Source organism: Mandrillus leucophaeus, unplaced genomic scaffold, assembly GCF_000951045.1.
Source record: "Mandrillus leucophaeus isolate KB7577 unplaced genomic scaffold, Mleu.le_1.0 Scaffold59, whole genome shotgun sequence".
Classification (NCBI taxonomy): Eukaryota; Metazoa; Chordata; class Mammalia; order Primates; family Cercopithecidae; genus Mandrillus; species Mandrillus leucophaeus.
Window position 1 is genome coordinate 5,292,668 of NW_012106363.1, and position 13,929 is coordinate 5,306,596.

Genomic DNA, 13,929 nt, shown 5'->3' on the forward strand with positions numbered 1-13,929 from the left:
AGCTTAATAGCAAGACTTAAAAGAAGAAAACAAATCACAAGTAACTTAATTATATGCCAGGACAAAATTCAGAACTCTGTTTTTTTGTTTGAGTGTTTTTTGTTTTGTTTTGTTTTGTTTTGAGACAGAGTCTCACTCTGTCACCCAAGTTGGAGTGCAGTGGCATGATCTCGGCTCACTGCAACCTCTGCTTCCTGAGTAACTGGGACCACAGACGTGTGCCACTATGCCCAGCTAATTTTTGTATTTTTCTCCAGTACTCTTTAAAAGAATACAACAATATCTTTCACTCAACAACCCAAAATACACGATATTCAGCATCCAATAAAAAATTGCCAGGTAGTCAAATAAATGCGAAAAAATTACCCATAACCAGCAGATAAATGAAGCAATAGGAACAGACCACAAAATTCAGAGATGATGACATTAGTAGGCAAGGATCTTAAAATAGCCATTATAAATCTCATAAATTATGCCCAAGGGTATAAAGAAAAACATAAATATGATGAAGAGAGAAAAGAAATATATTTTTAAAGTACCCAAAATGGAACTTCAAGAGATGAAAAGCATATGATCTAAAAATGAAAGATGCACAGGAGGAATTAACAGCAGATTATACACTGTAGAAGCACTGCATAAGAAAAGATTGGTGAATTTAAAAATATAGCAATAAGAACTATTGAAAATAAAGCACAAAAAATCCACAAAAATAACAGAGCATCAATGACTTATAAGATAGTATCAAAACCAAGACACATCATAATCAAATTATTGAAAATGTTGACTGGGCACGTGGCTCAAGCCTGTAATCCCAGCACTTTGGGAGGCCAAAGTAGGTGGATCACTTGGGAACAGGAATTCGAGAGCAGCCCGGCCAACACAGCAAAACCTTGTCTCTAGTAAAAATACAAAAATTAGGCGTAGTGGTGCACGCCTGTAGTCCCAGCTACTCGGGAGGCTGAGGCAGGAGAATTGCTTGAACCTGGGAGGCGGAGGTTGAAGTGAGCTAAGATTGCACCACTGCACTGCACTCCAGCTTGGGCAACAGAGTGAGACTCTGTCTTAAAAAAATAAGTAAGTAAAAACAAATAAAATAGGCTGGGCATGGTAGCCCATGCCTGTAATTTCAGCACTTTGGGAGGCCGAGGCAGGCAGATTACATCAGGTCAGGAGTTTGAGACGAGCCTGGCCAACATGGCAAAACCCCATCTCCATTAAAAATACAAAAATTAGGCTGGGTGAGTTGGCTCACACCTATAATGCCAGCACTTTGGGAGGCTGAAGTGGGTGGATTATCTGAGGTCAGGAGTTAGAGACCAGCCTGGCCAACATAGTGAAATCCTATCTCTACTAAAAATACACAAATTAGCCAGGTGTGGTGGCAGGTGCCCGTAATCCCACCTACTCAGAAGGCTGAGGCTGGAGAATCACTTGAACCCAGGAGGCGGTGGTTGCAGTGAGCTGAGATTGCACCATTGCACTCCAGCCTGGGTGACAAGAGCGAAACTCTGTCTAAAAAAAAAAATGCAAAAATTAGCCGAGCATGGTGGCACATGCCTGTAATCCCAGCTACTCGGGAGGCTGAGACAGGAAAATTGCTTGAACTCAGGAGACAGAGGTTGCAGTGAGCCAAGATCACACCACTGCACTCCAGCCTGGGCAACAGAGTGAGATTCCATCTAAAAATAAATAAATAAATATTAATAAAAATTAATAAAGAAAATCTTAGAGTACCTAGAAAAAAATGAACACATTACCTAGAAGAGCAAAGAAGACAAATACAATGGACTTCTTGTCATAAACTATGCATACCAGAAGATAATGGAATAACATCTTTAAAGTGCTAAAATAAAAACTATTAACTTAAAAATTTTTCCATCTTTAAACTATGAACATGAGAGACCTATTAGCATCCTGTACCTCATAATGTCATGAACTGAGATGGGTACAACATCACATCTGTGGTTTTCATGCCAAGAGGTATCCTTATATATTTAGTCATGAGGGATATCAAATTCAAATTGAGACGCATTTTACAAAATAATTGACCAGTGTAATAAATTACTTGATTCCATTTTTGATGTTCGACTGCTGAGTTTTCAAGTCCACAGCCCCACTCCTCCTTTCCCTTTTACCCAAAACCTGGGCAAGCCAATAATAAAGGCAGAAGCTGGGCATGGTGGCTCACACCTATAATCCCAGCACTGTGGGAGGCCAAGGTGGATGGATCACCTGAGGCCAGGAGTTTGAGACCAGCCTGGCCAACATGGTGAAACTCTATCTCTACTAAAAATACAAGATTAGGTGGGCATGGTGGCGCATGCCTGTAATCCCAGCTACTTGGGAGGCTGAGGCACAAGAATTGCTTGAATTTAGGAGGCAAAGGTTGCAATGAACCGAGATTGCACCACTGCGCTCCAGCCTGGGCAACAGGGTGAGACTCTGTCTCCAAAATAATAATAATAATGATAATAATAATAATGCCAGGGTACTCTCCTCCTTTAATGCCAGGGTACTCTCCTCTCTTGCACCAGTAGGGAAATTCAAACCACAAAACCCTGGCCTGTGCATCAGAACCCTCACCCCGGCTTTACTCCCTAACAATAAAACCCAGAGCCACTTGCCTCTCCTTGTTCTCAAGCTGTTTTTAGGCCTGCTTAAGAGCCTGCCCTGTTCTGAACAGAAAACCTCATAACACGAGTAATAAGCTTTTCCAAACCCTCCGTATGTGTGTATTTGGCATCACCAATCTTGATGTCTAAACCAAATCTGGGGTAGAGATTTGATCCCTTCCCCTGTGGGGCAATCACAAGACAGCTGGCACAGAGAACAGCGTGCCTTAGATGATAGCCACCTACCATCAGGGGTCTCTCTCCTCTCGCTTTGGCTTGCTATTGATTCTGCTGCCTATTGGCAAGCTCACACTTTGAGCTGTGCTGCTTTGTTCCACATTTGCTGAGTACTACTAAATCTCTGTTATGGATGTAACTGACCTGAATTGAAAGTTTCTGTAATTGGCATTCTGAGACAGAAGTATAAAATTGAAGATGTCCTTAAAGTGGCCCCAAAATGTGAGCCCCATCTGGATCTATCTGTGCATCTCAGATTGAATCATATGTCTTGATTCTGGCATAAACCATGGCTGATACTAGACTCAAGGGCATGACACTTATTATTTTGTGACTATTGGTTGTGTGTCCCAACTAGGCATTAGCCTATGTTCTATAGAGTGTGCAGGAGAAAGGCTGATACCCTGTGCAATATACAGGGCCATCTGGTGGTTGCTCTGATGAGGAAGCACAGTCACCAGGATTAAAGATAAAAACACTCAATAGCACTCCATGGCATGAACCCTTATAAAAACTAGGCCAGAATGCATTACTCCATCTCTCTTAAAGGGTCAGAGGACACCATCATCACCCTACCAGATAACTATAGAACAGCCCCAGAAAGAAGCTGGGTTTGATTAAGTGCTGCAGCTTAACCTATCAAGGGATTCATTCAAATCCAACTCAAGGCTGGGTGCAGTGGTTCATGCTTGTAGTTCTAACGCTTTGGGAGGCTAAGGCAGGCGGGTTGCCTGAGCGTAGGAGTTCAAGATCAGCCTGGGAAACATAGTAAGACCTCGTCTAGGCCGGGCGTAGGGGCTCACCCCTGTAATCCCAGCACTTTGGGAGGCTGAGGCAGGTGGATCACGAGGTCAAAAGATTGAGACCATGCTGGCCAACGTGGTGAAACCCCATCTCTACTAAAAATACAAAAATTAGCTAGGTGTGGTGGTGCGCACCTGTAGTCCCAGCTACTCGGGAGACTGAGACAGTAGAATCGCCTGAACCCAGGAGATGGAGGTTGCAGTGAGCTGAGATTGTGTCACTGCACTTCAGCCTGGCAACAGAGCGAGATTTTGTAAACAAACAAACAAACAAAAAACACCTCATCTATATAAAAAGATTTAAAATTAGCCAGGTATGGTGGCATGTACCTGTAGTCCCAGCTACTTGTGGGGGCTGAGGTGGGAAGATTGCTTGAGGTTGAGGCTGCAGTGAGCCATGATTGTGCCACTGCACTCCAGCCTGGGTGACAGAGTAAGACCTTGCCATTAAAAAAAATCCAGGGGTTGGGTGCAGTGGCTCACGCCTCTACCTGTAATCCCAACACTTGGGAGGCCGAGGCGGGCAGATCACTTGAGGTCAGCAGTTTGAGACCAGCCTGGCCAACATGGTGAAACCCCATCTCTACCAAAAATACAAAATTAGCCAGATGTGAGGGCGTGCCCCTGTAGTCCCAGCTACTCAGGAGGCTGAGGCGTGAGAATCACTTGAACCCAGTAGCAGAGGTTGCACTGAGCTGAGATTGTGCCTCTGCACTCCAGCCTCGGCAACAGAGTAAGACCCTATCTCAAAAAAAAAAAAAAAAAATTCCACCAGCCTGGGCAACACAGCAAAATCCCATCTCTACAAAAAATACAGAAATCAGCTGCGTGTGGTGGTGGGTGCCTATAGTCCCAGCTACTCTGGAGGATGAGGTGGTAGGATCACTTGAGCTGATGAAGTTGAGGCTTCAGTGAGCTGACATCACACCATTGCACTCCAACCTGGGAGAGAGTGAGACTGTCTAAAAAAAAAAAAAAAAATCCAGCTTAAGTCCAGGGTCCCTAAATCAAATAAAATAACAATCGCCATGAAAGTGGCTGCCACGAAAGTGGCCCCTTACCCTGAGGGTACTGATTTGTGACTCTCCAGAAGAATAAACATAAATATGAGCAGAGAAGAGAAGCTCCCTCCTCCTGAAGTACATCCAGTAACTCCCCCAGACACACACACACACACAACTTAACAGAGGTTCATGATTTAACCCAATTGTAAATCTGAAATTTACTCTAAAACCTATACAATAAAAAAGATATTTAAAGGAGGAAGGCGGGGGGTCTCTTTGGCTTTCGCACTTGTACAACATAAATTCTAAATTAACTTTAGGCCAGGCACAGTGGCTCATGCCTATAATCCCAACCCTTTGGGAGGCCACGGCGGGTGGATTACCTGAGGTCAGGAGTTCGAGACCAGCCTGGCCAACATGGTGAAACCCCATGTCTACTTAAAAAAATACAAAACTTGGCCAGACGCGGACTCACGCCTATAATTCCAACACTTTGGGAGGCCATGACAGGCGAATTATCTGAGGTCAGGAGTTTGAGACCAGCCTGGCCAACATGGTAAAACTCTGTCTCTACTAAAAAAATACAAAACTTGGCTGGGCGCGGTGTCTCACACCTGTAATCCCAGCACTTTGGGATGCCGAGGCAGGCAGATCACGAGGTCAGGAGATCGAGACCACCCTGGATAATACAAAAAAATTAGCCAGGCGCGGTGGTGGGTGCCTGTAGTCCCAGCCACTCAGGAGGCTGAGGCAGGAGAATCGCTTGAACCCAGGAGGCGGAGGTTGCAGTGAGCCGAGATTGTGCCACTGCACTCCAGCCTGGGCAACAGAGTAAGACTCTATCTCAAAAAAAAAAAAAAAAAAAGAACTATTGATTTCCCTAAATTCCCCATATTCATAGTGCCTGTTGCCCTAAAATATTCTACAATGGGCATGTACTGTGGCCTAGTCAGTACTAAACAAAAGCAAAATTAAGTTTTTGGCAATTACAACTGGCTTAACAAAATGAGAACCTGAGCCTTTATCGTAACCTATTAAAACTGTTCACACAGACCAACATAGATTAAACTAGGTATCCTGAGAGTGACTCTGTATAAAAAACAAATAAATAAAATGAACTACAACCTTTTAGAGACAGGGTCTCACTCTGTGGCCCAGGCTGGAGTGCAGTGGTGCAATCTCGGCTCACTGCAGCTTCCCCTTCCCAGGTTCAGGTCATCCTGCCACCTCAGCCTCCCAAGTAGCTAGGACTACAGGCACATGCCACTTGGCTCGGCTAATTTTTGTTTGTTTGTTTGTTTGTTTGTAGAGACGGTTTTCCCCCCATGTTTCCCAGGCTGGTCTCAAACTCCTGGATGCAAGCAATCTACCTGCCGCAGCCTCCCAAAGTGCTGGGATTACAAGTGTAAGCCACCGCACCCAGCCATAAGCTCAAAACCCATTACATAAGACCTATTTAGAGAAGGGTGATTTTCTCCAGTTTTTCTCCACTCCAAATTGTCCTGGTCTTACTAGAATGAATGAAGGATGCCTGATGGTGGATTACCACAATCATAATGCTGCAGTTCCACTTAATGAGTTCCTGGCACTCCTGAAACCCTTGAAATCTTTAGGCTAATACATGTCTTTTGCATGTTAATGAAATGATTAGCTGGGGGTGCTAGATAGCTTCAAGATGGGAGCTGATGATCAGAAAGACCAAGGCATTAAAAGGTTGGAACTTTCAGGCTCATCTCAGACCTATGGGGCGGGGAGAGGGCTGGAGATTGAATCAGTCACCAGTGGCCAATGATTTAATCAATCATGCCTATGTAATGAAACCTCCATAACCCCTCTACCCTACAGGGTTCTGTGAACATGTGGAAGTCCTGGGAAAGTGAAGCACTCAGGGCATGGAAACTCTGGGTGTACCCTCCCCGACCCCCGCTCAATATCCTGCCCTGGGCATCTCTTCCAACTGGTTGTTCCTGAGTTGCATCCTTTATAATAAGCCAGTAAATGTAAGTAAAGTATTTTCCCGAGTTCTGTGAGCTATTCCAGTAAATTATGGAAACTGAGGAGGGGGTCATGAGAACATCCGATTTTTAACTGATCAGTCAGAAGTACAGGAGGCCTGGGACTTGTGATTGGTCTCTACAGATGGGGCAATTTCATGGGAACTGATGCTAACTCCAGGTAGATAGTGTCAGAATGAAACAGAATTGCTGGACACCCAGCTGGTGTTCAGAGACTTGGAAAATTGGTTGGTGTATTAGGCTGTTTTCATGCTGCTGATAAAGATATACCTGAGACTGGGAAGAAAAGAGGTATAATGGACTTACAATTCCACATGGCTGGAGAGGCCTCACGATCATGGCAAAAGGCAAGGAGGAACAAGTCACATCTTACATGGATGGCAGCAGGCAAAAGAAAGAGAGCTTGTGCAGGGAAACGCCCATTTTTAAAACCATTAGATCTTGTGAGACTTATTCACTATCCTGAGAATAGCACAGGAAAGACCCACCCCCATGTTTCAATTACTTCCCACCAGGTTCCTCCCACGACACGTGGGAATTGTGGGAGTTACAATTCAGGATGAGATTTGGGTGGAGACACAGTCAAACCATATCAGTTGGTATAGGGAGAAAAAATCCATACATTTAGTGTCAGAAGTGTTGTGAGTAAAAAACAGGACAGCTTCTATATTACTAAAATTACTGCCTCCCTCCAGTCAGCAACTGGCAAATACTTTGCTATCATATATTTGAGCTAATATGTTCCTTAAGTTCCCATTTCAACCAGCTTGTCCATTGCATGGACACAATATACTTTTATCTAGCTACCCATGGGACCCCCAACAGACCTGCCATTGCACACAGTCTTTACAAACAAAACCTTAACTGCATCCAACTGTCTCCAGAAACACAAGTATGATGTTAGATTGATGACATCCTTCTCAGAGGAAATTAATTTTTTAAAAAGACAGGATCTTACTATGTTGCCCAGGCTGGAGCACGGTAGCTATTTGCAAGCACAGTCATAGCACACTGCAGCCTCAAACTCCTGGGCTCAAATGATCTTCCCCTCTCAGCCTCCTGAAGTAGCTGGGTGCAATGGAAATTCATTTGACACACTAATTTAAGGCATACAAACATTCAAAAAGGAGCTCATAAAAAAGGATGGGTCATTGCTTCCACACAAAGTACAAGGTAAAAGCACAAGCATACCTCAGTAAAATTTCTGGGCATTATTTGGTAAACAGAGCTGTTTATCCCTGGCATTGTCAAGAAATCTCTGTTGATCCTCTTAGCACCCATAATGCTAAAAGCCCAGTATCTTTTAGAACTTTGGGGGTCCTGAAGCAACATACTCCTCCTTTACACATTTTACTTAAGGCATTTTTTTTTTTTTTTTTGGTTCGGATCTCCCTCTGCCACCATGGCTGGACTGCAGTGGCATGATCTTGGCTCACTGCGACCTCCACTTCTCAGGTTCAAGCGATTCTCCTGCCTCTGCCTCCCAAGAAGTTGGGATAACACGCACCCACCACCAGGCTCAGCTAATTTTTTTTGTATTTTTTTAGTAGAAACGGGGTTTCAGCATGTTGGCCAGGCTGGTCTCAAACTCCTGACCTCAAGTGATTCACCCGCTTTGGCCTCCCAAAGTGCTGGGATAACAGGTGTGAGCCATCACACCTGGCCCTACTTAAGCCCATTTTTGCTGTTCCTTACAAATTTGTTCACCTAAATGGGGTCCGCTATAACAAAAGGCTTAGAACCTATTCAAATTGCAAAAGGACAGACCCTACTGTTAGTGCTCCCCAGAAATTCCTTCACTGTAGAGGCTTTAGGAACCTCCTCTCATACTTCCATAGTCTTTGGTTCACTTGTGATGGCCATAAATTGCGGGTTTCTGATGCAAGAAATCGCCTTCCTCAGCCCAATGCTATACATCATTAGAGTGACAATTGCTGACTGCATACTGGACTCTTCCAAAAAAGGAGGCTCTTACAGGCCTTGAGACCATGGCACACTAGCTGCCCGCTATGCCTTGGGCCATGGAAGCCACACCTCCAAAGCTTGGCATGGCTATTGAGGCTTCCTTGCTAAAATGAAAATAATATCTATAGTATGGAGCCAAATCTGGATCCTGTAGCATATCCCACCTGCAGGATGCCATGGGCTCCCCTGTCCTTGGTTCCTGACCAGATACCACAGTGCTGAAGGAGGCCATTCCTTTCTCAGACCTCTTGGCTTCTTGGGGATCCCTTGGGATCAACTAAGTGAACAGCAAAGGGAATTCGTATACTTTAAAAATGGCAGTGCTACCGTCATATCTGATTCTACGTTTTCCATCTCTTAACAGACATCCCTGATAAAAGACAGGACCCAAGGATCCACACAATTTGCCAAACTTCAAGCAGTCATCGTGGCAACAAAGGATGCCCTGGCCAATAAGCGACCCCATCTTAACATTTTTCAGACCCTTAGGCCATTGCCAATTACCTGGCTATCTGGTCCGACTAATGGCAACAACAGTTCTTTATCCAAAGTCATCCTCCTTGGGGTAAAGAACTCTGGAAATGTCTTGCTTGAAGATACCCAGAAATATAAATCAAGGTCAGATATATCTCTGCACATACTCAAGCCACAATACAAGGCCTCGCCAAGACACTCCTTATCCCCTTCAGAGTTCCACAAATCTTGAGAGTGACCCAAGGCATTCATTCATTTCTCAAAATACATAACATTGGGTTCTTTAATAAGAAGGAATTCAACAGAAATTATCCCTGCTTTACTGGCCTCAGGCTGCAGGTGTCATAGAGTACCATCATAGCATACTTAAACAAGTTTAAATTTAATTAAATAAAACAGGACACATTTCAGTAATCCATTAAACATCAGGGGTGAATTGTAACAGAATCTGATTCCATATTTGATGTTTGACCACTGACAGTTTTGAAGCCCCACAACTCCTCCTTAATCTTTGCCTTCCATTTGGTAGACAAAAAAGGCTAGGTGTTTCCTCCCTTGGCTCCAGCAGGTAAGTTCAAACACTGACTTGTGCATGGGAAAACCATGACCTATCCCCAGCCCTTAACCCCAATAAGACCCAAGGCAACTTGCCCCTCCCTTGTTCTCAAGCCATTTGGGGGCCTTTTGGGGAGCCTGTTGTGCTCTGCCCAGAATGTCTCATGCCGTCTTTGTGTATATGTGGCATTATCAGTCTCCACATTCAAACCACATTTGGGTAGAGGAGCTGATCTTTGCTCTGCAGGGCAACCGTAAACAATCGGCACAAGTGTCAAGAAAGGAAGCCTGAGGAACTATCCCAGATTAAAGGAGACTAAGAAGAAAAGACAATTAAAGGCAATAAGCAACCCTGGACTGAATACTGGTCAAGAAAAGGGGCAATAGTAGGACAATGGACAAAACCGGAATAAGGTCTCCAGGTGAATTAATAGTATTGTATCAATGTCAATCTTCTGGTTTGGATGGTAGTTTTGTTGATGTTACCATATGAAGAAATTGGGAGATACGTTTATGGAAATTTTTTGTGCAATTTTGTAATTCTTCATAAGTATAATATTATTGCAAATTGTAAAGTTTTAAAATGTTTTAACTTTAAATGACTTTTCCAGACAAAAACTGAAAGAAACTGTCACCAGCATACCTGCGGTATACAAATGTTAAAGAAAATATATCAGGAAGAAGGAAAGTTACAAAGATGGATATTTGGGTCTACACAAAGGTATAAAGAGCACCAGAAATGGCAAATATGCACATAAACATAAAACACCTTATTTCATTTTAATATGTTTAAAAGACAATTTACTATTTAAGCAAAACATAATAGCAATGTACTGCAGGGCTCATAGCTATAGACAAATTATATGTCAGCAATAGCCACAAAAGAGGAGGAAATAGAAGTATACTATCGTATCACTCACTATACATGAGGTAATATTCTTTTTATTTATTTATTTATTTTTTTAGAGACAAGCTCTTGCTCTCTCGCCCAGGCTGAAGAGCAGTGATGTGATCACAGCTCACTGCAGCCTCAAACTTCAGGGCTCAAGCAATCCTCCCCACTTAGCCTCCTGAGTAGCTGGGACTATAAGCACACAGCACTACGCCCAGATAAGTGATATAATATTCTTTGCAGAAAGACTGTGATAAGTTAAAGATGCAAATTGTACATCTCAGATGTGATGGTTAATTTTATGTGTCAACTTGCCTAGGCCATGGGGTGCCAGATATTCAGTTAAACATTATTCTGGGTATGTCTACGAGGGTGTTTCTGCATGACATTATTTGAATCAATAGACTGAGTAAAGCACATTGCCCTCCCTAATGTGGGTGGACCACATCCAATCATTTGAAGAACTGACAAGAACAAAAAGGCACTCCTGCCAGAAGATGAAGGCTCTCCCTGCCTGTTTTTGAGCTGGAACACTGATCTTCTCCAGCCTTTGGACTCAGATTCAGACTGGAGTTATGCCACTGATACTCCTAGGTCCTCAACTTGTCAACTGCAGATCTTGGGACTTCTCAGCCTCCATAATCATGCAAGCCAATTCCTTATAATAAATCCTCCTCTGTCTATGTATGTATGTGTGTGTGTATGTATGTATGTATGTATGTATCTATCTATCTATCCATCTACCCATCTCCTATAGGTTTTGTTTTTCTTGAAAAATCTGACTAATACATTAAAATAACAGTAACCACTAAAAATTAAAACAAAAAAGTAGAGTTAATAAGCCAACAGTCAGTTGAAATGAAAGAAATCCTGGCCAGGCCCGGTGGCTCACACCTGTAATCCCAGCACTCTGGGAGGCTGAGGTTGGCGGATCACCTGAGGTCAGGAGTTCGAGATCAGCCTAGCCAACATGGTGAAACCCCGTCTCTACTGAAAATACAAAAATTAGCCGGGTGTGGTGACATGCACCTGTAATTCCAGCTACTCAGGAGGTTGAGACAGGAGAATCGCTTGAACCCAGAAGGCGGAGGTTGCAGTGAGCCAAGATTGCGCCATTGCACTCTAGCCTGGGGAACAAGAACGAAACTCTGTCTCAAAAACAAAACAACAACAACAAAAAGAAATCTTAAAACATATTCAATCTAAAAAAAGGCAGAAAAAGAGGAAAAGGGGAACAAATAACAGATAGTATAAATAAAAAGCAGATAGCAAGATGGTAGATTTCAATCTCACCAAGTCCAATAGGTTTAAATATCAATATAAGAGTCAGATTGAATAAAAACACAAGACTCAACCATATTCTGCCCACAAGAAATTGCTTTTAAATATAGAGACACAGATAGGTCAATAATAAAAGGATAAAAATTCCCATTCACATAAAAAATTCAAAAGAAAGTTTGAGTGACTGTATTAAAATGATATATATACATATACATATATATATATATATTTTTTGTGTTTTTTTTGAGACAGGATCTCTGTTGCCCAGGTTGGAGTACAGTGGTGGTGATCATGGCTCACTGCAACCTTTGCCTCCCAGGTTCAAGAGATTCTTGTGTCTCAGCCTCCTCAGTGGCTGGGATTACAAGCACACGCCATCATGCCAGGTTATTTTTTTATTTTTATTTTTATTTTTATTTTTTGAGACAGAGTCTTGCTCTGTTGCCCAGGCTGGAGTGCAATGGCGCCATCTTGGCTCACTGCAACCTCCGCCTCCCTGGTTCAAGTGATTCTCCTGCCTCAGTCTCCAGAGTAACTAGGATTGCAGGCATGCACCACCACGCCCGGCTAATTTTTGTATTTTTAGTAGAGATGAAGTTTCACCATGTTGGCCAGGCTGGTCTTGAACTGCTGACCTCAAGTGATCCACCCGCCTCGGCCTCTTAAAGTGCTGTGATAACAGGCGTGAGCCACCACGTCTGGCCTAATTTTTATATTTTTAGTAGAGGTGGGGTTTTGCCATGTTGGCCAGTCTGTCTCAAACTCCTGGACTGAAAAGATCTGCCCACCTCATCCTCCCAAAGTGCTGGAATTACAGGCGTAAGCCACCACGCCTGTAATTCCAGCACCTCCTAGGAGCCAAGGGAAGAAACACCTATTTTATACATATAAAATAGAAAACAAGTTACACTTTAGAACAAGGACTACAGACATGAATAAAGAAAAGCATTACATAATGACAAAAGGGTCATTTCACTAAGAAAATATATAAATCCTAAATGTGGTACATACCTAAAAATAGAGCTTCAAAAATATATGAAGCACCAAAAATGATAGTATTGAAAGGAGAAATCCACAAATTATAGTTGGATATTTCAACACTCCTCACTTGGTAACTGATAAAAGAAGTAAAAAGAAAATCAGTAAGTATACAGAAGATTTGAACAACATTAAATACTTTGACCTTATTGATCTCTACAGATATTCCACTCAGTGATAGCGGAGTCCACATTCATTTCAAGTGCACATGGTGCATTCACCAAAATAGACCATAATCTGAGCCATAAATTAATTCTCAATAAATTGAAAAGGATTGAAATTATACAAATTATGTTCCCTGACCAGAACAGAAGTAAACAGAAAATCAATAACAACAATAGCCAAAACTTCTGGAAATGAAACAACACAATCTTAACCCGTAGATCAAATTAGAAAGCATGAAGAAAATTAGAAAATATTTTGAACTAAAGGAAATTGAACAATACCACATGTCACAAAGTGTGAATGCAGTTAAGGAAGTGCTCACAGGGACATTATAGCATTAAATACTTACATTACAAGAGAAGAAAGGTCTAGCAGCAACACTTTAAGCTTGCACCTTAAGAAGCTAGGAAAAAATAAAAGAGCAAATTAAACCCAAAGTAAGCAGAAGGAAGGAAATAACATAGATGAGTGAAAATCACTGAAATAGAAACTGTAAGCAATAGAGAAAATGAAACCAGCCAGTTTTAAAAACAGTCAGTTTTTTAAAAGGCAGACTGATCAAGAAAAAAAGAGAAAACACAAATTACCATTATCAGGAATGAATGAACATCACTACAGATCATATAGACATTAAAAGAATACTAAGGAATATTCAGAACAACTATATACAAATAAACTCAACACTATGGAATACATTAACAAATTTATTGAAAAACACAAACTACCAAAGCTTTCCCAAGAAGAAATATATAATCTGAATAGTCTTATGTATGTACAGAAATTGAATTGAATTTGTATCAAAACTCTTCCCACAGCTGTGCATGGAGGCTCATGCCTGTAATCCCAGTGCTTTTTAAAATAAGCCAGGAGTGGTGGCATATGCCTGTA